The 26160-nt window shown below is 44.9% G+C and overlaps 1 protein-coding gene across 3 annotated transcripts in view; it reads left to right on the top strand.

The window, feature by feature from the left end:
- Window positions 1–26160, top strand: part of Rph3al (rabphilin 3A like (without C2 domains)) — a 192495-nt gene that overhangs the window by 20826 nt on the left and 145509 nt on the right. Inside the window, exon 1 of one of the 3 annotated variants that reach the window (XM_045158495.1) lies at window positions 17517–17539. The exons of the other annotated variants lie outside the window; for them this stretch is intronic. The gene's annotated coding sequence lies outside the window, so the exon portion shown is untranslated. Of the gene's footprint in view, window positions 1–17516; window positions 17540–26160 lie in introns of those variants that run through there. 3 annotated transcript variants of the gene reach the window in all.

Genomic DNA, 26160 nt, shown 5'->3' with positions numbered 1-26160 from the left:
TGCACCAGGGCCTTTAGCTGCTATAAACAAACTACCCTTTGTGCATCTGTCTTTATATGGGTACTGGGGAATTGAACCTGGGTCATTAGGCTTTGCAGGAAAGTGCCTTAACTGCTGAGCCATCTCTCCAGCCCAGTCCAAGTTTTTGCATGACCCTGGTTGAGTCTCTTTGTGTGGCTGTTTATTTGCTTTTGTGGTTTGGTACTAGAGCCTTGCACATGCTGAGCTACATCCATAGCCCCATGACTTCATTTGAACAATTGAATTCTTGGCCTGTCAGGTAAACTTTCAAGTAGACAGTCACTTAAGAGTTAACTGGAAAAGTTTGCAACAGGCTGGGGGTGCAGTAGTGGTTTGCCTAGCATGCACAAGGCTCAGAGTTTGATCTCCAACATCTTAAAAAGAAGCAGCACATTACTTCAGACATCTGGACTTGGTGAGATTGTTCCCCCACTCCCTACTTTAAATTCAATTCCCAGTTTTGAAACAGTTTTCTCTCATTCCCCAGCGGCAAGTTAATGGAGAGCACTGGCTTAATTTAGAAGGCAAAATGCAGGAGTCTGTGTTACTTTCTGGGCTTCATTTTTGGAAGCCAGGTTCACCCCTCTTGTTTCTTAAGAGTGTATTAGGTGAGGAGGTGTTGGGCATAGGGTGAGAGAGCCAGGGCTCCATCACAGCAACCCTTCGCTCTAGAAGGTTCCCACTTAAGCTGCTCTGCCCTGAATGTGGCATCATCTGAAAGTGAAAAAGGAAATGAATTCTCTTCTGGTTTCTTTTTGTTTCTTCTTCCTTTATAATTGTTTTTTTCGAGGTAGGGTCTCACTCTAGCCCAGGCTGATCTGGAATTCTCTATGTAGTCTCAGGCTGGCCTGGAATTCACGGTGACCTTCCTACCTCTGCCTCCTGAGTGCTGGGATTAAAGGTGTGCGCCACCACGCCTGGCTTCTTCTTTCTGCTGCTGCTGCTGCTTTTAATACCATCAAATCACATAGGTTAGTGACAGGTAACGACCCAATTTCGGCTGGCCTCTGAATTGTCGCACTGCTTGCCCTTGTTAATGTCAGGGTCTGGGAAAGTATTTGATCAAGGGGAAGGTGCAGTGGGTGAAGTTGGCCAAGAAAAGGTCAGAGATGAATGAGAAATTATTTCCAGGCCCCATGGAAAGAACCAGCCCAGGCTGCCTCCCAGCTGCCCGTGTCGTTCCAGCTTTCGTTCTGTTTCCAAGGTCCTTTCTCAGAGCTGGTTCCTGCAGTACCCTTTTCCCATCTGCCATTTCTAATTATGCAGGGTGACCGGGGTGGGATAGGGAGGTGGAGGGGGGTGCTACTTATTTCCACAAGCCACCTCTCAGATTCCCTTGACCCTAGTTTAGACACAAAGACATCTCTTCCACTGTCTGGATTTGTTCAAACCTTATACTTTTAACTTGAGCTAAACAGAAACAGGAACTCAATATTATTACTATTTTAAATACTTTTATTTATTTATTTGCAAGCAGAGAGGGATAGAGAGGAGAGAGAGAGAATGGGCATACCAGGGCCTCCATCTGCTGCAAAAGAACTCCAGATGCATGCATCACTGTGCACCTGGCTTTATGTAGGCACTGAAGGATCTAACCTGAGTCATTAGGCTTTGCAGGCAAGCGACTTAACTGCTGAGCTATCTCTCTCCATCCCTCACCATCATCATTATTGTTGTTTTGTCATTGTTTTGTTTTGTTTTGGTGTTTTTCAAAGTAGGGTCTTGCTCTAGCCCAGGCTGACCTGATTTACTATGTATCTCAGGGTGGCCTTGAACTCGCAGTGACCTTCTTACCTCTGCCTACTAAGTGCTGGACATGGTTTATTATTATTATTATTATTTGAGGTAGAGGCTCACTCTAGCCAAGGCTGACCTGGAACTCACTCTGTAGTTCCAGGCTGGCCTTGACCTAACAGTGATCCTCTTATCTCTGCTTCCTGAGTGCTGGGGTTAAAGGTGTGTATCACCATACATGGCTCATTATTACTATTATTTTTGATTTTTTGAGGTAGGGTCTAACTGTAGTCCAGGATGACCTAGAATTCACTATGTTGAATTCACAGCAGTCCTCCTACCTCTACCTCCCAAGTACTGGAATTAAAGGCATGTGCCACCATGCCTGGTTGGCTCATTATTTAAAAAAATAGTTTATTTATTTATTTGCAAGCAGAGATGGAGAGGGAATGGGTGTGTCAGGGCCTCCTGGCACTGCAAAGGAATTCTGGGTGGTGCATGCACCACTTTGTACATCTGGCTTTATGTGGGTACTGGGGATTTGAACCCAGGCCACCAGACTTTGCAAGCAAGTTCCTTTAACTGCTGAGCCATTTCTGTAGCCCAGGACCTCATTCTTACCATGACATAAGTCTGTCTTAGCCCACGTGGGTGGCTATAACAACACAGCACAAATTGGGTGGCTTGTAAGCAACAGAGCCTTGGTAGCAAGACCCTACATTGAAAATGACAAAACAATAATAATGAGGAGGAGGAGGAGAAGGAGGGATGGAGAGAGATAGCTCAGTGGTTAAGTCACCTGCCTGCAAAGCCTAATGGTTCTCATGGTTCTGGAGCCTGAGAAGTTCAAGGTGTGGACAGTGCTCTGCCGCTGTCTCCCCGTCATGGAAAGGGTCACTGAGCTTCCAGAGGGGTTTTGGGTTTTGTTGTTTTTGTTACCAGTGCAGAGGATGAATTTTTTTTTTTTTTTTAAGAGAGAGGGAGAGAGAGAAAGAAAGAAAGAGAATCAGCGTGCCAGGGCCTCAGCCACTGGAATCGAACTCTAGACGCTTGTGCCACTTAGTGGCCATGGTGACCTTGTGCTTGCCTCACCTTTGTGTGTCTGGCTTATGTGGGATCTGGAGAGTCAAACATGGGTCCTTAGGCTTTGCAGGCAAGCTCCTTAACTGTTGAGCCATCTCTCAAGCTCCAGGGCCTCTTTAATAAGGGCACTAACCCCTTTGAAGGAGGCTCCATTCTCATGGCCTTACCATCTATCCAAAGCCCCACCTCTTAATACTATCACTTTAGGGATTAGGATTTCTGCATAAACTTGGGTGGAGAGGGGGAGGGCATAGAGCTTTGGACCCTAGCTGGCTCCCTCTGAAGGCCACTGAATTGGTCTTGGCTGTGAGTACCTTGCTTGGTTAGAGCTGCTAGTGTTTGTGAGCATGGTGGATGTGCCCAAGTCACTTCTTTTTAAAAATATACTTTATTTATTTATTTAGTTGAGAGAGAGAAAGAGGAAGAGAAAGAGAGAGGGGGAGAGAGAGAGAGAGCACACCAGGTCTTCCAGCTACTGCAAACGAATTCCAGATGCATGTGCCCCTTGTGCATCTGGCTTTTGTGGGTCCTGAAGAGTTGAACCAGGATCCTTTGGCTTTGCAGGCAAACACCTTAATCATCTCTCCAGCCATCTCTCCAGTCTCCCAAGTTACTTCTATAGGCTGAATGGCATATGAGGACTCCCTGGAAGAGAGCTTTGATTTGGTTGTTTTATTAGGGAAACTTGGTAACATAATATGGAATATCTAATGTTTTAAAATAGTGCTGCTTTTTTGTTGTTGTTGTTGTTGTTTTATGTTTTGGTTTTTTTTGAGACAGGTTCTTGGCTATGTAGCCCAGGCTAATCTGGAACTCATGATCCTCCTGCCTCAACCCTCTAGTGTTGGGATTTTTTTTTAATTTTTTTTTGTTTATTCTTATTTATTTGAGAGCGACAGACAGAGAGAGAAACAGGGAGAGAGAAAGAGAGAATGGACGCACCAGGGCTTCCAACCACTGCAAACGAACTGCAGATGTGTGTGCCCCCTTGTGCATCTGGCTAACGTGGGTCCTGGGGAATCGAGCCTCGAACCGGGGTCCTTAGGCTTCACAGGCAAGTGTTTAACCGCTAAGCCATCTCTCCAGCCCTGGGATTTTTTTTTATTAAAAAAATTTTTTTTGTTCATTGTTTATTTGAGAGGGACAGACAGAGCGAGAAAGGCAGATAGATAGATAGAATGGGCACGCCAGGGCCTCCATCCACTGCAAAGGAACTCCAGACGCATGCGCCCCCTTGTGCATCTGGCTAACATGGGTCCTGGGGAGTCGAGCCTTGAACTGAGGTCCTTAGGCTTCACAGGCAAACACTTAACCGCTAAGCCATCTCTCCAGCCTAAGGGATTTTTTTTTTGAGGTAGGGTTTCACTTTGGCTCAGGCTGACCTGAATTTCACTATGTAGTCTCAGGGTGGCCTTGAATTCATAGCAACCCTTTTACCTCTGCCACCCAAGTGCTGGGATTAAAGGTGTGCGCCACCACGCCCTGCTCAGAGCTGGGATTATAAGGCATAACACTGGTTTTTACTATTATTCCACCTCTCCTTCCTCCTCTTTCCTTTCTTCTTCTCTCCTTCCCTTTTGTCTTGTTTGTGTTTCAAAACAGGATCTCCTGTAGTCCAGGCTAGCCTCACCTGTACACAGGGACACCTCTTTGACTGTTCACAGAAATACCCTGAGAGCTGGACTGGCTGCAGACTTCCTACACTCAAATTTCAGGTTCTGGTCATAGGGAACTAGATACCCTCAATAGTGTGATGGAAATTTTTTTTAAAATTATTTATTCATGAGAGAAGAGGGAGAGAGAAAGAGAAAATGAATGGGCACGCCAGGGCCTCCAACTACTGCAAACAAACTCCAGACACATGTGTCACCATTTGCATCTGGCTTAAGTGGGTACTAGGAAGTCGAGCCTAGGTCCTTAGGCTTTGCAGGTAAGAGCCTTAACTGCTAAGCCATCTTTCCAGCCCTATAGGAAACTAATTCTCCAAAGAGAGGGGAAGTTGGTATGAATGGGCCTCAGCTGGAATTTGCTGAATTAAAAGTCTCCATCCAGGTCATGTAATAGGGGTCAGGGAAGAAATGACAGGCAGCAGAGGTAGCCAGGACCCCAGAATGTGTTGACCCAATAGCCAGAGATTGAAGGGCCTGGGTGTGCTGGTGCACACCTGTAATCCCAGCATTTGAGAGATGGAGGCACACAGATCAAGAGTTCAAGATCAACCTCAGCTACATACTGAGTTTGAAGCCTGCTTAGGCTACATGAGACTCTGTCTCAGAAAAATCAAAACACTAGTAGTAGGTCCATGAGGCAGAGCAGCATCAGGTTTGCACCGTGGAGGCCACTAACTTAAAGAAAGCTCACTGTGTGACATTCTCAGCCATGAGCTCAGGCTGACAGATGCTGAACCTGGTCCTGTGGGGTGCTGGGTTGTTTTGTGGGGACAGAAGGCGAGTGGAGGCAGACCTGGAGGAGCTGGAAGTGGATGCGTGGGAGGGCTTGACTAGAAGGAGAAACCCATTGGAGGTGAAGTGTAGGGGAGGGAAGAGACACACCTGTGAAATTTGGTAGCTGGTCGTCTCAGGGGCCCCACCAGGAGGTATGGCAAGCTGAATAAGCCATTTCAGGACAGCTCTTTTGAAGTGAAGAGAATGAGTGAGGTCTCCACCTGGGGAAAGGGCTGGCCCAGATCCTGAGGCTTGTTGGCTCTCAGGACTATAGGATATAGGCCAGCATGAATGAAGCCGGGTTGCTCACACGTTGAGGGCTCAGGCTCGAGGCTTTCATCCCGATTCTATGACCACTGTATTCAGTGGCCCTCAGTCTCCTCATCTGCAAAATGGGAGTAAGAGAGTGTCTGTGACATTGTGAGAAGCCATATGCAAGGCAGTCACAACTGCCCTTGGTCTGTAGGTGCTAGTGGTTAGTATTGGGGTAACCCCAGTTTGCCCCAGGAGTATCTTTTTGCATTTGGAGCCACTTGGGCGTGGGGTCACACTTAGGGCCTCTGCTGTCTGATTTTATGTGGCACTCCATGGCCCTGACGCCTGCCTTGTTTGGGGGGTGCTGCTGGAGCGCCTTGAGTCAGATGCATTGCTCAGGTTAACCATCAGATTTCTGGTGACGTCTTCCCTTCTGCTTTCTGCATGGCCTCTCCTCTCTTTGATCCCTAAGTTGTTTATTTTTTTTATATCACATTTAGCCCCTAAACTGCCTCCAGCCCTCCTTGAAATAGACAGTTATACAAGTAGATCACACATTGACTCAGAATTGCACTGTAAGGGAATGGGCTGCCTGCCGCAGTCCTTGCTTCTGAGTTTAAGCAGGGTTCTGCCTGTGAAATAAGTGAGGGGGCAGCCCCTTGCCCAGTCCCCCAGCAGAGGACGAGCTGCAGATACTGCGGCTTGGGGCCGGAAGTGGAATTGGTGAGAGGCAGGATGCAGGAGGACAAAGCCTCAAATCCAGCCACAGCCATGTTGTGTGCCTGGCGCCATGCCGGGTCCTTAGTACGCACCAGTGTGCTGCTAGAGATGAGTGTCGCAGGCGCAGGGTGTAAAATTCTGGGACGCTTATCTTGTGAGCCCTGCTAATAAGTTCTGGAAGCCGGTAGGGTGCTGGTTTGGGGCTCTTGGATGAGTCTGGGGGAGAGACAGCAAGTGGAAGTGAGTAGACAAAGGCTGGGGGAAGATGCCTGGAGAGGGCTCAGCTGGCAGGAGGTATGTGCCCCAAGTGCAGGTGTGATGTGAAGGGAGGTTGAGGAGGAGGAGGAAGCAGGACTTTCCAGAAGAGATGTCACTGGGAGGACATCCTCTCAGTCTACAGGGTCACCGGATGTCTTTGTCACCTAGCGCTACAATATTGTAGTGTGGCAAACCTGCTGACGCCGGCAGTAAGTAATTTTCTCTCAGCTTTGTGGGTTGGATGAGGCTTCAGCAATCTGAACCAGTCCTAGCGGGCCACAGTTAGATGCACACTGTGATTGGTTTTTAAAAAAAATATTTTATTTTTATTCATTTATTATTTGACAGAGAAAGATGGGGAGAGAGAGAGAGAGAGAATTGGCATTCCAGGGCCTCCAGACACTGCAAATGAACTCTAGACATGTGCGCTCCCTTGTGCATCTGGCTAACGTGGGTCCTAGGGAATCGAACCAGGGTCCTTTGACTTTGTAGACAAGCGCCTTAACTGCTAAGCCATCCCTCCAGCCCTGTGATTGGGTTTTTAAGTTAGTCGCTGTGTCTTTGAATCCATCAGGACCAGTAACCACCACACAAGGCTTCCCTCAGGGTGATGGGCAGGAGGGCAAAGAGCCAGCTCAGTCATACATTGCATTTCAGGCCTTTGCGTACATCATATTCATGAACATTCCATTGGCCAAGTCACATAGCCAACCCCAAGTCAAGGGGCAGGGTGTACACTTCCCATCAGTAGAGCAGCACAGGTAAGGCTGTGTCCTCCTGCTACAGAGTGAAAAGTTGAGACCAGTGTTTTAACCTCCGTCAGCAAGAGTGGGCTTTATCTGTTCATGGAGTAAGCATTATTGAGTCTGCAGTGCGCCACTCTGCTGGCTCTTGTCCGATGGAAAGCATGCCTACCAGCCGTGTGCGCTGTTCATTCCTCAACTGCTCTTGTGATGGTCACTGTAAAGGAGAACTGGAGGGTCAGGAGCAGCAGTGTTGAAGAGCCTCTTCTTTTCCAGGAAGGAAGAGATGGCTGAGCTAGAAATGAAGAGTTAGAGTCCCTTCACAATTTAGGCGAGAAAGCTGGGCTTGCAGGTGCACACCTGTCAAACCTAGCACTTGGGAGACGGAGGCAGGAGGATTACAGTCAAAGCTAGCCTTGGCTATCCCAGTCCGACATGTGCTGTGCGACTAAGCTAGCTCCTTGCAGTCTTGTCTGTCACCTGAGACAAATAAGTCTTGTCACAAAAACATAATGTAACAGAAAAATGAAAATTAGGCAAGAAACCATTAAAAAGGTAAAGTTTAGTCAGGGCAAGACAAAGAAGGCAGGGGTGACACAAAGTGCTAGCTGTCAATCAATAATTCTATATCCAGGAAAACTATCTTTCAAAAATGAAGGAGCAATGAAGATATTCTAGATAAATAAAAACTGAGAAAATTTGTTACTGGCAGACATGCCCCATAAGAAATACTAACGGGAGTCCTTTCACGCAGGAATTAAAGGATATGAGAAAGTCACTCAAATCCATGTGAGAAAAATAGAGTACTTTCAGGAATAAATTCTCCTATCTGATCAAAATGACACCTGCATAAAGCAGTAATTATAGAGCAGTTAACTTTGCATTATCCCATTCAGTGATAATTTGCATGATGATAATAGCACAAAGGAGAGGTGAGAGAATAGAACTATAGTCTTATGTCACCTAACAGGTATGCATTCTGAGACTGCATTGCTAGGCAATTTCATCATTATGTGACTATCATAAAGTGTTTGTGTACAAACCGAGATAGCTACATCACCAGGTGATGAAATCTTACGGGACCACTTTGTGTCTGTGCTTCGTGTTGACCAAAACGTCATGATGCAGTGTGTGACTGTCAGAGTAACGTTTCTGTATTCTGTTGCATCTAAGTCAGCATCAGTCCAAGCTAGCCTTTTCAAAAATGATAATTGAAGCTTTGCATGATAACATACGCCTTTAATCCCAGCAATCAGGAGGCAGAGGTAGGAGGATTGTTTTGAGTTCAAGACCACCCTTAGACTACGTAGTGAATTCTGGGTCAGTCTGGGCTAGAGTGAGACACTGCCTCAAAAAAAAAAAAAAAAAAAAAAAAAAAAAAAAAAAAAAAGAAAAGAAAAGAAAAATAATGTGCTGGAGAGATGGCTTAGTGGTTAAGGCACTTGCCTTTGAAACCAAAGACCCAGGTTCAGTTCCCCAGGGCCAGATGCACAAGGGATGCATGCATGTGGAATTCATTTGCAGTGGCTAAAGGCCATGGCTTGCCCATTCTCTCTCAGTCTGTCTTCTATCTATCTCTCTCTCTGCTTGCAAATAAATAAAATAATTTAAAAATAACAACAAAAATGTTCATTGTATCAGCTGAGAAGGTGACTCCAGCATGGGCAAGGCTGTATTTGATCCCCAGCACAACACACACACACACACACACACACACACAGACACACACACACACACACACAGTAATTATAATTTCCAAGGCAACCACTGAGAAATTGGCTTCAAAATGAAATAAAAGATAATGAAAAGCTACACTAGAGAATATCTATTTAGCACAAAAGAAGGCATAAATGGAAGAATATATGGACAAAAAAGGCTGATGGAGAAAACAATTAACGAAATGGCATAGACCCTATCTTATTAGTAATTTAATTCCAACAGGGTAAACATTTTAATAAAAAGACAGAAATCGACAAAATGTATTACATGAAAACCCAAGAACATGATAAAACAATTTGCTGTCTACACAGGACACATTTTATTTTATTTTTATTTATTTATTTTTTTACAGGACACATTTTAGACTTAAAGACATCATCAAGTGGAAAAGCCAGGCACGGTGGCACTCACCTATAACCCTAGTGTACAGGAGGTAGAGGTGGGAGACTCAGGAGCTCAAGGCTGTCCTCGGCTACATAGCGAATTTGAGGGATTTTCTTCAATTACATGAGTCTTTGCCCCCTTCAAAAACAGAACACAAAAAAGAAAGAAAGGGGCTGGAGAGATAGCTTAGTGGTTAAGGTGTTTGCCTGCAAACCCAAAGGACCCAGGTTCAATTCCCCAGGACCCATGTAAGCCAGATGCACAAGGTGGCACAGGTGTCTGGAGTTTGTTTACAGTGGCTGGAGGCCCTGGTGTGTCCATTCTTTCTTTCAAATAAAAAAATAAATACAAATAAAATATTTTTAATTTTTATTTATTTATTTGAGAGTGACACACAGACAGAAGGAGGCAGAGAGAGAATGGGCGCACCAGGGCCTCCAGCCACTGCAAATGAACTACAGATGCGTGCATCCCCTTGTGCATCTGGCTAACGTGGGTCCTGGGGAATTGAGCCTCGAACTGGAGTCCTTAGGCTTCACAGGCAAGCCATCTCTCCATCCCCAAATAAAATATTTTTTAAAAAAAAGAAAGAAAAAAGGTAGAAAGGAAAAGATTAGGAAAAAAGGTATCTTGGGCTGGAGAGATGGCTCAGTGGTTAAGGTATTTGCCTGTAAGGCCAAAGAACCCCAGTTTGATTCACCAGGACCCATATAAACCAGATGCACAAGGTGGCACATGTGTCTGGAAGTCTCTATCTACCTCTCTCTCTCTGTGTCTGTCACTCTCAAATAAATAAATAAAACTAAAAAATTTTAAAAAGATATTCTATGCAAGTGGTAATGAAGAAAAGCATTGAAGTGTTTTTAAAATATCAGGACTGGGGAAATGGCTCAGCCTTCAAAGGTGCTGGCTTGCAAAATCTGCAGGCCTGGGTTGGTCTGGGTTTGATTCCCCAGTACCCACGTAAAGCCAGATGCACAAAGTGGCACATGCATCTAGAGTGTTTGCAGTGGCAAGAGGACCTCACATGCTTATAGTCTCTCTCTCTCCCTCTCTCAAATAAATAAATAAATCACATATTTTTAAAAAATCAGACAGCGTAAGCTTTAAGGCAAAAAATGTGTCTGGGGAAAGGTGGTAGACTGCTTGCTAGCATTCCCAAAGCCTTGTGTTCAGTCACTGAAAAAAGGACAAAAATTGTTCCTGTGGATGAAGAAGGACATTTTATAATGATGAAAGGGACAATCTGTCAGGAAATTATAGCAATCATAAACATCCATGTATTCGGTAACAGACCTCCAAAATACAAAAAGTAAAATAACAAATGCTAAGAAAAACAGTTCAGCAATGACAGTTGCAGACCTCAAGGTCTTATTTTATTGTCTTCGTTTGTTTGTTTGTTTTTTCGAGTAGGGTCTCACTGTAGCCCAGGCTAACTTGGAATTCACTATGTAGTCTCAGGCTGGCCTCGAACTCACAATGATCCTCCTATATCTCCCTCCTGAGTGCTGGAATTAAAGGTGTGCAACTCCATGCCCAACTCTTTTTTTAAAAAAATATTTTATTTATTTATTTATTGGAGAAAGAGAGAGAGAGAAGCAAATGGAATGGGCATCTAGCCCTTGCAAACAAACTCCAGACACCTGTGCCACCTTGTGCATCTGGCTTGTGTGGGTACTGGGGAATCAAACCTAGGTGCTTTGACTTCGCAGGCAAGTGCCTTAACCTTGGCCATCTCTCCAGCCTCCTCTTTTTTTCTTAGTATTGAAAAATTTTCATTTGACATTATTTTTGTTGTTTTCTTCTTTGAAGTAGGATCTTACTGTGTAGCCCAGGCTCACCTCAGACTCACTGTGGACCAGACTTGTCTCAGATTTACAATCCTCTTACCTCAGCCTCCTGAATGTTGTGACTACAGGCATGTGCCACCATGCCTGGCTTTAAGGACTCCTTCTCAGTGATGGATACAGTTAGAAGACAAAGGATCAGTAAATTAAATTAAATAAAGACTTGGGTAACATGTAAACCAGCTAGGTTCTACAGACATGGATAGTAACATGTAAACCAGCTAGGTTCTACAGACATGGATAATAACATGTAACCCAGCTAGGCTCTACAGACCTGGATAGTAACATGTAACCCAGCTGGGCTCTGCAGACATGGATAGAACCCTCTGCCCCACAACAGAAGGTTCTTCTATGTGTGCATCAAGCATTATCCAAAAGACCATATGCCAGGCTGCAAAACAAGTCTCACTAAATTGAAAAGGATTAAAGTCATACAGAGTATGTTCTCTGGCTACCATGAAGTCAAAGTTAGGAAATTTGGGACAGTTCACAAATATGTGGAAAAGAAATTGACTCCTAAATATTCACAGAAGGCACAAGCATAATTAGAAATTATTTTGAGATGAATGAAAATATGACATTCTAAGCCTACAAGATTTATAACTGTGAATGCCTATATTAAAAAAATAAAAAAGAAGAAAGCTCTTAAGTCAATAATCTTCGACTGTAAGAAACTAGCAGAACAGCAAACTAAACCCAAAGCAAGCAGAAGGAAAGAAGTAATAAAGATTAGAACAGGAAAAAAAAAAATGAAATAGTGAATAAAAGGTCATGTATTGTATGACTCCATTTATATGCAGTACCCAGAATATGCAAATCCACAAGGCAGAAAGTAGATCAGTCCTTTCCAGGGCCGAGAGGAGGAGGAATGAAGTGACTGCTAATGGGTTTCTTTCTGGAGTGATGAACATGTTCTGAAATTCGAGAGTGGGGAAGGTTGCACGACTCTGAATGTACTAAAACCCACTGGGTTGTAAACTTTAAAAGCATGACCTTTGTGGTTTGTGAATTGTATTTCAATAATGGTGTTAACACACACACACAAAATTTAGCGGGATTAATTAGCAAAAGGGGTTGTATTGGGGTGCCTGCAGGCTTAAGGGTCGAGCATGGCATTAATGGACAGACAGAGTCCCCAGGTAGGTAGGGAAGAGGACTTGGTTTTCACCTAAGAGCAGTCACTGTGGGGCAGCTGCATGCCAGGGCTGACTTGAACGTGAGTTCACTGTGACACTAGCAAGGCTGACAGACAGGAGCAGGGGATCAGGAGAGGACCTGGGGAGGTAGCAATAGTAGCCAAGGCACAAAGAGCTGCATCTCAGGGAGGTTCAGAGCTCAAGGTCACTGCTAGATGGAAACCGAGCTGGGAGCCTGTGGTAGGTACGAAGCCTTGCTCTGCCTGACCGCTGGTGTGAATGCTGGAGGGGTCAGGGGGTGCAGCAGGGCAAGGTGCGTCACCTGATCCAGGCTCTTCTGTGCCTGTGGCTGCCCCCGGCGGGGTGGGGGCTGTAGAGACGGAGTAGACCGGGAATTCATCGTCAAGGCATTGGGGAACCTCACAGAAGTGAGGACGATGTGACCGCCAGGCCCTAGAAGGCTCCAGAAGCTGGGAGCCATCTCCTGCCTGGCATCTACGTTAAAGACTACTGGCTCCCTGCTTCTTAGAATGATTTAGGGGGTTGGAGAGATGGCTCAGCAGTGAAGACACTTGCTTGCAGAGCCTAACAACCTAGATTCTATTCCCCAGTACTCACGTAAAGCCAGACATATGAAGAGGCACATACATCTGGAGTTTATTTGCAGTGGCTGGAGACCCTGACATTCCCGTTGTCTCTGTCTCTCCCTCTTTCTTTTTTTCCTCTCTTTCTCTCTGCTTGTAAAGAAATAAAAATATTTTAAAAGCAAATAAAAATATTTACTTATTTATTTGCAAGGAGGGAGAGAGAGAGAGAGAGAGAGAGGGAGGGAGGGAGGGAGGGAGGGAGAGAGAATGGGTGCACCAGGGCCTCCTGCATCTGCAAATAAACTTTAGACACAAGACATGTAGTAGCGCATGCCTTTAATCCCAGCACTTAGGAGGCAGAGGTAGGAGGATCACTGCAAGTTCAAGCTCCCCCACCCCCCGAGACTACACAGTGAATTCCGGGCCAGTCTGGGCTAGATCAAGACCCTACCTTGAAAAACCAAAATAAAATAAAATAAACTCCAAACACATGTGCCACCTTGTGCATCTGGCTTTGTATGGGCACTGGAGAATTGAACCTGGGCCATTAGGCTTTGCAAGCAAGTCATCTCTTTAGCCCTGGAACAGCAGCTGAGTGAGGCTGTCTCAATGCATTCCCCAGGCCTCTCCCCTCCCACTGAGTTACCCCCAACCCTGAATTCCCCAGGTTCTAACTGGAGAGACCTGCCAGTGCAGCCCGGGTGCACTCTGTGGACAAGTCAGCAGGCCTGAGGGGGCTGGTCACAGTGTGAGCCCCGGGCTTCTGGAGTCACACCAGCTGGTGGCTAGGCCAGCACACAGGATACCAGGTTGCCTTATTTTCAAAGTCCTCTGAGTTGTTCTATCACAGATTTGCAGACACAGCCTTGTGACTGTCATCTCCCCACACCCCCCGCCTTTTTTTTTTTTTTTTTGGTTTTTCAAGGCAGGGTCTAACTCTGGCCCACGCTGACCTGGAATTCACTATGTAGTCCCAGGGTGGCCTCAAACTCATGGTGATCCTCCTACCTCTGCCTCCAAGTGCTGGGATTAAAGGCGTACGCCATCACTCCTGGCCATCTCTTCCCTTTTTGCCTTCATTTTCAGCCCTTAAACTGGGGAGGGAACATTCTAGAATTTAGAAAAGTATTACTGCTTTTGTGAATTCTGTTCCCCCAAGAAAAGGAAGGCCTGGCCTATGCACTCCTGAGAAACTTGCTGAGAAAGATCTCAGTTACTGTCCTTGTCTCTTTTTCACCTGCTGGTTGAAACTCTGGTAATGATTCAGGTGCCCTAAGCCCTGGTGATCTTGGAATGAATAGGCTTGTGATCTGGTACCAAAGGGGACTGGAAGAGTCTGTGAAGTCCAGTAGGAGGGTCGGGTGAGGGACACCTGCCCACGTTACCCAGTGGTTTCCAGGTTTCCAGCTCTGGCCCACCCTTCCTGTTTCAGCAGCTGTCAGCCCTGCGTGCTGTGCCCCCCCTTTCTGCGGAGACACTGCGGTCAGGAGGCTGTGCTGGGCCAGGCTCTTCTTGCTGTGGGGTGGCATCTCCAGCCCCGAGCAGCGTGATTGATCTTGGTTTGGGCTTTCTCTCTTGTTGGGAGAAGCAAATCACCAAAGTCCTCCAGTCAGTCACTGCTCTCCACCCGAGGGGGACCAGGATGGCCTGAATACAGATGCGGGTTCTGAGGCGCTTCTCACTTTGAATTCCTGCAGCATTTGTAAGGCGGCCATGCAGTTTGCTGTCTTATTATTCATGGCCCAATGCTGTTGCCTTTCTAGAATGTTGCCTCCAATACTAATTGCCAGCCGTGTGCACAGACCTCGTGTCGACTAGCATAGTCCCCCACCTCTGCATTTAATTTGCTGCCACCAAGTGAAGCGAGTGAGACAGACTGGGTTAGAGGTATCTCATAGTTGATACAGCCTCAGGTTGGCTGGGCAGGGAGGGGTGTGAGTACGGGTAACTTTCCCCCTTCTCAGTCAGGTAGCTAGTAAGAGCTGCAACGAACAGACCGGCTTCTGATCGCACCTTCCACACACTGGGCCACTGTTTGCTGTTTATTTTAGGCGAAGATTGTGTCATCTTCTTCATTATCTTTCCTGTCTATTATCCATCCGGTTGTCGGCCTACTTACTCCTCCATCATGTTTCTTGTAGAATTGAGGATGCCTAGCAAATATATATCTCTCAGGGCTGGAGAGGTGGCTTAGTGGTTAAGGTGCTTGCCTGTGAACCCTAAGGTCCCAGGTTCAGCTCCCCAGAATCCACATAAGCCAGATGCACAAGGTGGCACATGGGTCTGGAGCTTGTCTGCAGTGGCTGGAGGTCCTGATGCGCCCATTCTCTCTCTTTCTCTTTTAAATAAATACAAATAAAATCTAAAAAATGTTAAGAAAAGAATATATATTTCTCCACGTGTCTTGTATATATAAGAAATGTAGACATATATATTTATAATAAATGAAAGTTGGTGCTATATACCAAACCTATATGTAGATAATTTACATATGTGTGTGTATAGGTATATTTATACTATACCTGGGCATATGATGATAGCAGGTTGCACTTTGAATGTGAGGGGTGATGGCAGTATCAGGGGAGTTCGTGAGGGTATTCTGAGTGGAGAGCACCTGACGCCATAGCAAGCACTCTGCAGGGCTGATAGAGGTAGCATGACATGTTGACCATGGACGTGTGTTGTCATAAAATTCCCCTAGATGCCAGCTGGAGTGATTTTTCAGGGAAAGAAGAGGTGGGGGAAATGTGTCTGGAGGGACACAGGGTACACACTAGGAATTTCTGACTGGTCAGTCACCAATTTGCTTCCAAAATATTCACCAAATGCCTATTGTGTAGCTAGAAGTATACCAAATATATCTCCCACTGCTTGAGTCCCAGTTTAATGTTACCTTCACATTGTATTTATTGGGCTGGAGAGACAGCTGATTGGTTAAGGCATTTGCCTGCAGATAGGCGCCCTCTTGTTTTGTCATTGCAAATGCCAGATTAGCTGGCCGACAAACCTGAGATCCTCCTGACTCTGCCTCCTACTGCTGTAGGCACATTAGGATTACAGACCCATCCACTACTTGTTTTCAGGATTTACGTGGGTTTGGGGGATCTGAACTGTAGTAGTCAGGCTTGGATGCAAGTACCTTTAACCACTGAGTCATCTCCCCAAGCTCACTTTTTAAAAAATATTTATTTATTTGAGAGAGAGAAAGAGACAGAGACAGACAGAGAGAGGGGGGGGGAGGGGGAGGGGGAGAGGGAGAGGGAGAGGGAGAGGGAGAGGGAGGGAGAATGGGTGTGCCAATGCCTCCAGCCATTGTAAATGAACACCAGATACATGTGTCCCCTTGTGCATCTGGCTTACGTGGGTCCTGGAGAATAGAACCGGGATCCTTTGGCTTTGCAGGCAAATGTCTTAACTGCTAAACCATCTGTCCGGCTCCACTCCCTCTTTTTTTTTTAAAGATGGTCTCACTGTGTAGCCCAGTCTGTCTCAAACTCAAGATGATCCTCGTACCACAGCCTCTCAAGTACCAGGATTATAGGGGTGTGCTGCCACACTTGGCTGTAATGTGACCCCCTTTCCTGCCTTCCTTCATTCCTTCTTTCCTTCCTTTCTTCCTTCTTTCCTTCCTTTCTTCTCTCCCTTTTCTCCCTCCCTCCCTCCTTTCCTTTCCTTCCTTCCTTCCTTCCTTCCTTCTTTCCTTCCTTTCTTCCTTCTTTTCTTTCTTCCTCCCCTCCCTTTTCTCCCTCCCTCCCTCCCTTCCTTTATTACCTTTCTTCCTTCCTTCCCTTTCCTTTCCTTTTTTCCTTCTTTCGTTCCCTTCCCCCTTCCTTCCTTCCTTCCCTTCTCCTTCCCTCCTCCCTCCCTTCTCCCTCCCTCCCTTCCTTCCTTTCTTCCAAGGATGGGCATGCCAGGGCCTCTAGCCACTGCAAACAGACTCCAGACACATGTACCACCATGTGCATCTGACTTACATGGGTTCTCAGGAATCAAACCTAGGTCTTTAGACTTCACAGGCAAGCACTTTAACTGCTGAGCCATCTCTCCAGCCCTAATGTCACTTTAAGAAAATAAATTTTTGTGTTTATTTATTTGAGAGCAACAGAGAGAGAAAAAGGCAGAGAGAGAAAGAGAGAATGGGTGTGCCAGGGCCTCGAGCCACTGCAAATGAACCCCAGATGCGTGTGCCCCTTGTGCATCTAGCTAATGTGGGTCCTGGGGAATCAAACCTGGGTCCTTTGGCTTTGCAGGCAAACACTTTAACCACTAAGCCATTCCTGCAGCTCCTAATGTCACTTTTTTAAAGTACATTCCTACACTTCATGTACATTGGCACTTACATTAATATAGCCCTGAACTTCTTGGCTGTAGCCCTAATTGCAGCTTGTCTTGACTTATTTGTTGATGTTTCTTTGTGTAGTGTCCCCCCACTCTCTGAGATAAGAATTTCAGGATGCAGGGACAACACCTGCCTTGTTTATCATTGTCTTCTCTGTCCTAGAATAGGGTTTGACGTGCAGCAGGTGCTCAATATTTGTGCAGTGGATGAAGGAAAGAATAAACAGGGTGAGAAGATGAGGCAGATGGGCTGGCGTGATGTCGCAGTAGGTAAGGTGCCTGCTGTGCAAGCATGGAGATCTGTGGTCAGATGCCCACACCCACGTCACATGCCGGGCACGGTGGCAGCCTCCTGTCTTCCCAGCACTGGGCAGACAGAGACTAGGTAGGGCTTGCTGGCTAGTGATTCTAGCTAAATTGGTGGGCTCTAGGTTCAGCAAGATATCCTGTATTTAAGCACAAGGTAGCTCGCTCTCTACACGCACACACACATTGCATACATACACACGTGATCCCATACACACTGCGCACATGCAGAAACAAAAGAAGCAGATGCATGCAGTGTCCAGTAGAAGTTAGGTGGCTTCGTATTGATGGTAAAAGACAAGTGAGACATTAAGGGAATTTTGGGGGAGACAGAGGTATCTTCCAGGAAGGAATGACCAGGGCTGGTTCCTGAAGGAGGAGGTGGACAGGACAGACACCCTAGACCCTGCTAGCTATCAGGAGCAAAGGCAGGAGGTGAACTAGAGGGGAGAAGAGCCAAAACCCAGTGAAGGCTCTGAGGCCGGAGCTGGGGAAGAGTCCCTGAGCCAGGAAGTGGGGTGGAGCAGGGCCGGAGTTGTCCCATCAGGCTTGGGGGGGGGAGGTAGCAGGTTTGTGAGTGGAGCCGAGGAGGGTGGACAGCCTCTGGCTAGCAACGTGAGGTGGGGACAAGCTGGGGGACTGTGGGAAACTGTGCTTGTATCTGTACCTCAGGAGAACGCTTAGTCTTTGCTAGGACTTGGTTTACATGCTGCCTCCCACATGCCCACCAGCCTGAGACCATGGTCCAGAAGCCTTTAGCCCCAGTCACGCAGACACTGTCTCGCTGGCCTGGTGGGACCTCCTGTAGCGAGTGCATCTATTAACACCATCACCAGTGCGTTCTGACACTTAAAGTATACACTTTTCACACTTGCATTGTTTTATTATGAGCATGGCAAATGGTAAAATTCTTTTTATGCTTTTTTGCAGTTTGGGGTTTATTTTGCTCATTTTTCTCCTTTTAAGCTTTTGTTATTATTTGGGGGGGGGGCTTTTTGAGGTACCATCTTCTCTCTCTTGCCCAGGGTGACCTGGAGTTAGTCTCAGGGTGACCTTGAACTCATGGTGATCCTCCTATGTCTGCCTCCCAAGTGCTAGGATTAAAGGCCTGAGCCACCATGTCCAGCTCTTACCTTTTTTTTTTTTTTTTTGAGGTAGGGTCTTGCTCTGGCCCAGGCTGACCTGGAATTCACTATGCAGTCTCAGGGTGGTCTTTAACTCATATCGATCCTCCTACCTCTGCCTCCTGAGTGCTGGGATTAAAGGCGTGCGTCACTACGCCTGGCTTAAACTTTTTAAAGTACCTCAGTCACTAAGCTAGGGACTTTTTATCTACTTTGTGTATCAACAAATTACTGTATTTCATATATGAACCCCTTGTCTCATTCATTCCTTTTGCTTCCTTCTTGCAACTCTTACATGTGCACTGATCAAGTAGATTAGTATTTAATTTCCTATTCCATCTGACCAGAGTGTGAGGGCGCAACAGTGACAGCCCTGTTGCTGGCAATTTCTGCATCGTGGGATGACTGACAGGTGTGAACATACGCATGCTCCCCCAAGGGTTTCGGCCAGCGGTTCTCCTGTCAGCACATGAGGCTCCCTTCCTTCACATGTCCATGATGGGCACACTTACTCAGAAGACCAGACATGGTCGGAGGTGGGTGAGGAAACCTGAGTGTAGGACCTGAGAGATGGGCCGGGGTCTGGGATGGGCAGGGTTAAGCTGTGAGTCCCTGGAGGCATGGACGAATGGGGAAATGCTGAGGGAGGAGGTGACACGTGGCGACAGGATGCCACACCATTCCGGAATCACGGGAGAAGCTAGGGTGCGGGGATGCTCTGTGAGCCGTGTGGCTGCTGGAGAGCCAGAGCCTAGGAGGGACAGTGAGGCTCTGAAGCAGCCGCTGCCGTCCTAGCATCCCAGGGTCAGACTGCTGTTGGCCAGGCCTCAAAGGAAACTTAGGAAAGGAGCAGAAAGTTCTGCGCCGGGGCCCACCGCGCGTCCACCGAGACATCTCACTTACTTTGGTGTTCACGTGTATTCACACTCCTCTCTGGCTCTGTGCAGGTGATTTTCTCAAGGTTTATGATTGCAAATTAATTGAAGCAGGGGCTGGAGAGACCACTTAGTGGTTCAGGCACTTGCCTGTGAAGCCTAATAACCCAGGCATGATTCCCTGGTACCCACATAAGCCAGATGCCCAAGGCGGCACATGCATTTAGAGTTTGTTTGCAGTGGCTAGCTGGTGCACCCATTCTCTCTCTCTCTCTGTCTCTCTCTCATAAATAAACAAATGATTAAAAAAACTAACTGAAGCAAAAAGGGGGCTCTGTAGGCCTGGTGACTTGGGAACCAAAATAGTGGGTCAGGCTTGGTTGCATCCAGTGATTGACATTGTCTTTGGGAGTATTTATCCCTGTCTGTCTGCTCCCCTGAGCTTCGTTTGCAGACAGTGTGTTTCTAAGTGGCAGCCAGATGGCCCCTAGGCATAACCAAGTCAATGGTGTTCACACAGCTTGCTGTTGTAGACAAGGAGTGCATGGGTTTCTTGATAGTCCACAGAGACCTGTATGGTTAGCCTGGGTCATATACCCAGCCCTGAGCCAGTCCAGGGAGAAAGAGTCGATATCCTAATTGGTCCCTGCCCCTGAGGAAGAGGAAACAAATGCGTTTCTCTTACTTAGAAGGGCTGGGCACCATTACTTTGGCCAAAGAAAGACTTATTTTCAAAGAAAGTAATGCTGTGCAGGTAACATGTCCCTCACATACATCACATAGAGCCAGAAGCACTGCCCCTGCCTTTGCTTTGTTAAAGGTAGACTTGTTCCCTTAGTCCACAACCCTCAGCTTTCCAGACCCTGGATATGTGGGGATAAGGTCACCATCTGCTTTGTCATCCCATAGTTCTGGGGTGTACCAAGTGTGAGCATTTACACTCTTCACACCTTCCTGTCTGGGGCATCCTGGACTCACCCATGGAGCAGAGGTGGCCTTTGCACAGGGCCAGCTACCGTGTGCCCAGGGCAAGTAGCCTTTCACTTGTGAGCCTTCCCAGGCTGTTCAGATCGTGCCGGTTCCAAGCACCACTTGGCCTCCAGATCTCTGCATCCACAAATCTGATCCCCTCACTGTTGAGTTTTTTAAAAAATATTTTATTTATTCATTTCACAGAGAAAGAGGGAGAGAGAGAATGGGCACGTCAGGGCATCCAGCTACTGCAAACGAACTCCAGATGCATGTGCCCCTTTGTGCATCTGGCTAACGTGGGACCTGGGGAATTGAACCTGGGTCCTTTGGCTTTGCAGGCAAACGCCTTAAACACTAAGCCATCCCTCCAGCCCATCACTGTTGAGTTTTGAGTTTCTTCAAGATGCTTGGTTTGGTTCAAATATTGACCTGATTTTGGTGTCACCTGCAGTTTCTAAAGTGGTCCATCCAGTGGGACAGAGTGGCCTGGGCTGAGCCCTGGGAAAGACGCTTGTGTTGCTTCTGAGCTCAGCACAAATAGCCCGAGTCCCAGCCAGCTCCTAGCACAGCTGGTGTGTGGCAGCTGCATCCCACAAATGTAGGGAATTCCGTCACCTTCCCCACTTTGATGTCACCTATAGCATGTGCTGCACATCTCAGGATTTTTTTTTTTTTTTAAATTTTTATTAACATTTTCCATGATTATAAAATATATCCCATGGTAATTCCCTCCCTCCCCACCCCCACACTTTCCCGTTTGAAATTCCATTCTCAATCATATTACCTCCCCATTACAATCATTGTAATTACATATATACAATATCAACCTATTAAGTATCCTCCTCCCTTCCTTTCTCCACCCTTTATGTCTCCTTTTCAACTTACTGGCCTCTGCTACTAAGTATTTTCATTCTCACACAGAAGCCCAGTCATCTGTAGCTAGGATCCCCATATGAGGGAGAACATGTGGCGCTTGGCTTTCTGGGCCTGGGTTACCTGACTTAGTATAATACTTTCCAGGTCCATCCATTTTTCTGCAAATTTCATAACTTCATTTTTCTTTACCGCTGAGTAGAACTCCATTGTATAAATGTACCACATCTTCATTATCCACTCATCTGTTGAGGGACATCTAGGCTGGTTCCATTTCCCAGCTATTATAAATTGAGCAGCAATAAACATGGTTGAGCATGTACTTCTAAGGAAATGAGATGAATCCTTTGGATATATGCCTAGGAGTGCTATAGCTGGGTCATATGGTAGATCAATCTCTAGCTGCTTTAGGAACCTCCACACTGTTTTCCACAATGGCTGGACCAGATTGCATTCCCACCAGCAGTGCAGAAGGGTTCCTTTTTTTCCACATCCCCGCCAACATTTATGATCATTTGTTTTCATGATGGTGGCCAATCTGACAGGAGTGAGATGGAATCTCAATGTAGTTTTAATCTGCATTTCCCTGATGACTAGTGACGTAGAACATTTTTTTAGGTGCTTATATGCCATTCGTATTTCTTCCTTTGAGAACTCTCTATTTAGCTCCTTAGCCCATTTTTTGATTGGCCTGTTTGATTCCTTATTAGTTAACTTTTTGAGTTCTTTGTATATCCTAGATATTAATCCTTTATCAGATATATAGCTGGCGAAGATTTTTTCCCATTCTGTAGGTTGCCTCTTTGCTTTTTTCACTGTGTCCTTTGCGGTGCAAAATCTTTGTAATTTCATTAGGTCCCAGTGGTTAATCTGTGGTTTTATTGCCTGAGCAATTGGGGTTGTATTTAGAAAGTCTTTGCCAAGACCAATATGTTGGAGGGTTTCCCCTACTTTTTCCTCTAGCAGTTTCAAAGTTTCCGGTCTGATGTTAAGGTCTTTAATCCATTTGGACTTAATTCTTGTGCATGGCGAGAGAGAAGAATCTATTTTCATCCTTCTGCAGATATTTATCCAGTTTTCAAAACACCATTTGCTGAAGAGGCTGTCTCTTCTCCAATGAGTATTTTTGGCATTTTTATCGAATATCAGGTGGCTATAGCTACTTGGGCTTACATCTGGGTCCTCTATTCTGTTCCACTGATCTACATGTCTGTTTTTGTGCCATTACCATGCTGTTTTTGTTACTATGGCTCTGTAGTATAGGTTAAAATCAGGTATGGTGATACCACCAGCCTCTTTTTTGTTGCTCAGTATTATTTTAGATATTCGAGGTTTTTTATGATTCCAAATGAATTTTTGGATTGTTTTTTCTATTTCCATGAAGAAAGCCTTTGGAATTTTGATAGGGATTGCATTAAATGTGTAGATTGCTTTAGGTAAGATTGCCATTTTCACGATATTGATTCTTCCAAGCCAGGAACAAGGGATGTTTCTCCACTTTCTAGTGTCTTCTGCAATTTCTCGCTTGAGTGTCTTAAAGTTCTCATTGTATAGATTCTTTACTTCCTTAGTTAGGTTTATTCCAAGGTATTTTATTTTTTTTGATGCAATTGTGAATGGGAGTGATTCTCTGATTTCATCCTCTGTGTGTTTGTTGTTAGCATATATGAAGGCTACTGATTTCTGTGTATTTATTTTGTATCCTGCTACATTGCTGTAGGTTTTGATTAGCTCTAACAGCTTGCTAGTAGAGTCTTTAGGGTCCTTTATGTATAGAATCATGTCATCTGCAAATAGTGATAACTTGATTTCTTCCTTTCCAATTTGTATCCCTTTTATGTGTGTCTCTTGCCTTATTGCTATGGCTAAGACTTCCAAAACTATATTAAATAGAAGTGGAGACAGTGGACACCCTTGTCTTGTTCCTGATTTTAGTGGAAAAGCTTCCAGTTTTTCCCCATTTAGTAATATGTTGGCTGTAGGCTTGTCATAAATAGCCTTTATTATATTGAGATATGTTCCTTCTATTCCCAGTCTCTGTAGGACTTTTATCATGAAGGGATGTTGGATTTTGTCAAATGCTTTCTCTGCATCTAATGAGATGATCATGTGATTTTTGTCCTTCAACCCATTTATGTAATGTATTACATTTATAGATTTGCGTATGTTGAACCATCCCTGCATCTCTGGGATAAAGCCTACTTGGTCAGGGTGAATGATCTTTTTGATATACTCTTGTATTCTGTTTGCCAATATTTTGTTGAGAATTTTTGCATCTATGTTCATGAGGGAGATTGGTCTGTAATTTTCTTTTTTTGTTCTATCTTTGCCTGGTTTTGGTATCAGGGTGATGCTGGCCTCATAGAAGGAGTTTGGTAGGATTCCTTCTTTTTCTATTTCCTGGAAAAGCTTAAGAAGCAATGGTGTTAGCTCTTCCTTAAAAGTCTGGTAAAATTCAGCAGTGAATCCATCTGGGCCTGGGCTTTTTTTAGTTGGGAGATTATTGATAACTGCTCGGATCTCCATGTTTGTTATAGGTCTATTTAAGTGATTAATCTCATTTTGATTTAATTTAGGTAGGTCATATAGATCAAGGAAATCATCCATTTCTTTCAGATTTTCATACTTTGTGGAGTATATGCTTTTATAGTATGTCCCTATAATTTTTTGAATTTCTCTGGAATCTGTTGTGATGTTACCTTGTTCATCTCTGATTTTATTAATTTGTGTCTCTTCTCTCTTTCTTTTGGTCAGATTTGCTAAGGGTTTATCAATCTTGTTTATCCTTTCAAAGAACCAACTCTTTGTTTCATTAATTCTTTGGATTGTTCTTTTTGTTTCTATTTCATTAATTTCTGCCCTAATCTTTATTATTTCTTCCCGTCTACTAATTTTTGGTTTGCCTTGTTCTTCTTTTTCCAAGGCTTTAAGGCGAAGCATTAGGTCGTCTACTTGCGACCTTTCTAATTTCTTAATATAGGCACTTAAGGCTATAAATTTACCTCTTAGAACTGCCTTCATTGTGTCCCAGAGATTTTGGTATGTTGTGTTCTCATTATCATTTGACTCTATAAATTTTTTGATTTCCTTTTTGATTTCTTCATTGACCCACTCATCATTTAGTAGTGTATTGTTTAGCTTCCATGATTTTGTGTATGCTCTATAGCCTTTCTTGCTACTGATTTGTAGTTTAATTCCATTGTGGTCAGATAGAATGCAAGGAATTATTTCAATTTTCCTGAATTTGTTAAGATTTGCTTTGTGTCCTAATATATGGTCTATTTTAGAGAATGTTCCATGTGCTGCTGAAAAGAATGTATATTCTGCAGCCTTTGGATGAAATGTCCTGTATATATCTGTTAGGTCCATATCTTCTATGACCTCATTTAGTCCAGATGCCTCTCTGTTTATTCTTTCCCTGGATGACCTGTCAATTGATGAGAGTGGGGTGTTAAAGTCACCCACCACCACCGTGTTTGGTGTTATCTGTGACCTTAGTTCTAATAGTGATTGTTTGACGAATTTGGGAGCCCCCATGTTAGGTGCATATATGTTTAGGATTGTAATGTCCTCCTGTTGGAGTGTGCCCTTAATCAATATAAAGTGACCTTCCTTATCTTTTTTGACTAACTTCGGACTAAAGTCCACCCTGTCTGATATTAGGATAGCAACCCCTGCTTGTTTTCTAGGCCCATTTGCTTGAAACACCGTCTTCCAACCTTTCACCCTAAGATAATGTCTATCCTTTGTAGAAAGGTGAGTTTCTTGAAGACAACAAATTGTAGGATCCTGCTTTTTAACCCAGTCTGCAAATCTATGTCTTTTCGTTGGGGCATTGAGACCGTTGATATTAAGAGATATTATTGAAAGGTGTGTATTTATGTTTGCCATTTGTGTGTGTGTGTGTGTGTGTGTGTGTGTTACTTGTTCTACCTGTGCTCTCTTCTGTTAACTGGTATTTGAGTATGGCTGGTTTTTTCTAGGTTCCTTATATGTGTGCTTTTCCTTTTGTTCAGCATGGAGGATTCTATCAAGTATTTTCTGTAGAGCTGGTTTTGTCTTCAGATATTCCTTTAACCTGCTTTTGTCATGGAATGTCTTTATTTCTCCATCTATTTGGATGGATAACTTTGCAGGATAAAGTAACCTTGGTTGACAGTTGTTATCTTTCAGAACTTGGAATATATCACTCCAGGCCCTTCTGGCTTTAAAAGTTTGTGTTGAATAATCTGCTGTAATCCTGATGGGCTTGCTTTTGTAGGTAACTTGATTTTTCTCTCTAACTGCTTTCAATATTTTTTCTTTGGTTTGTGTGTTTGGAAGTTTGAGTATAATGTGGCGAGGAGAGTTTCTTTCTGGGTTTTGTCTGGCTGGGGTTCTAAAGGCTTCCTGTATCTGTATTGGCACCTCTTTCCCAATTTGGGGAAAATTTTCCTCTATGATTTTGTTGAAGATGCCTACTATGCCTCTGGAGTGGAATTCTTCTCCTTCTACTATGCCCTGAATTGTTATATTGGATCTTTTCATAGTGTCCCGAATATCTTGAAATTCCCACTCATACTTTTCTATAAGTTTGTCTTTCTCTTTGTTGGACTGCATTAGGTCTGCCACCTGATCTTCTAGCTTAGATATTCTGTCCTCTCCCTCATCCATCCTACTGGTGAGATTTTCTACAGAGTTTTTTATTTCATTAACTGTGTTCTTCATTGCTAGTAATTCTGACTGGTTTTTCTTTATTATT

The sequence above is a fragment of the Jaculus jaculus genome, chromosome 9, assembly GCF_020740685.1.
Source record: "Jaculus jaculus isolate mJacJac1 chromosome 9, mJacJac1.mat.Y.cur, whole genome shotgun sequence".
In the NCBI taxonomy this organism is placed as follows: Eukaryota; Metazoa; Chordata; class Mammalia; order Rodentia; family Dipodidae; genus Jaculus; species Jaculus jaculus.
This window is presented reverse-complemented; position numbering and strand designations above follow the sequence as displayed.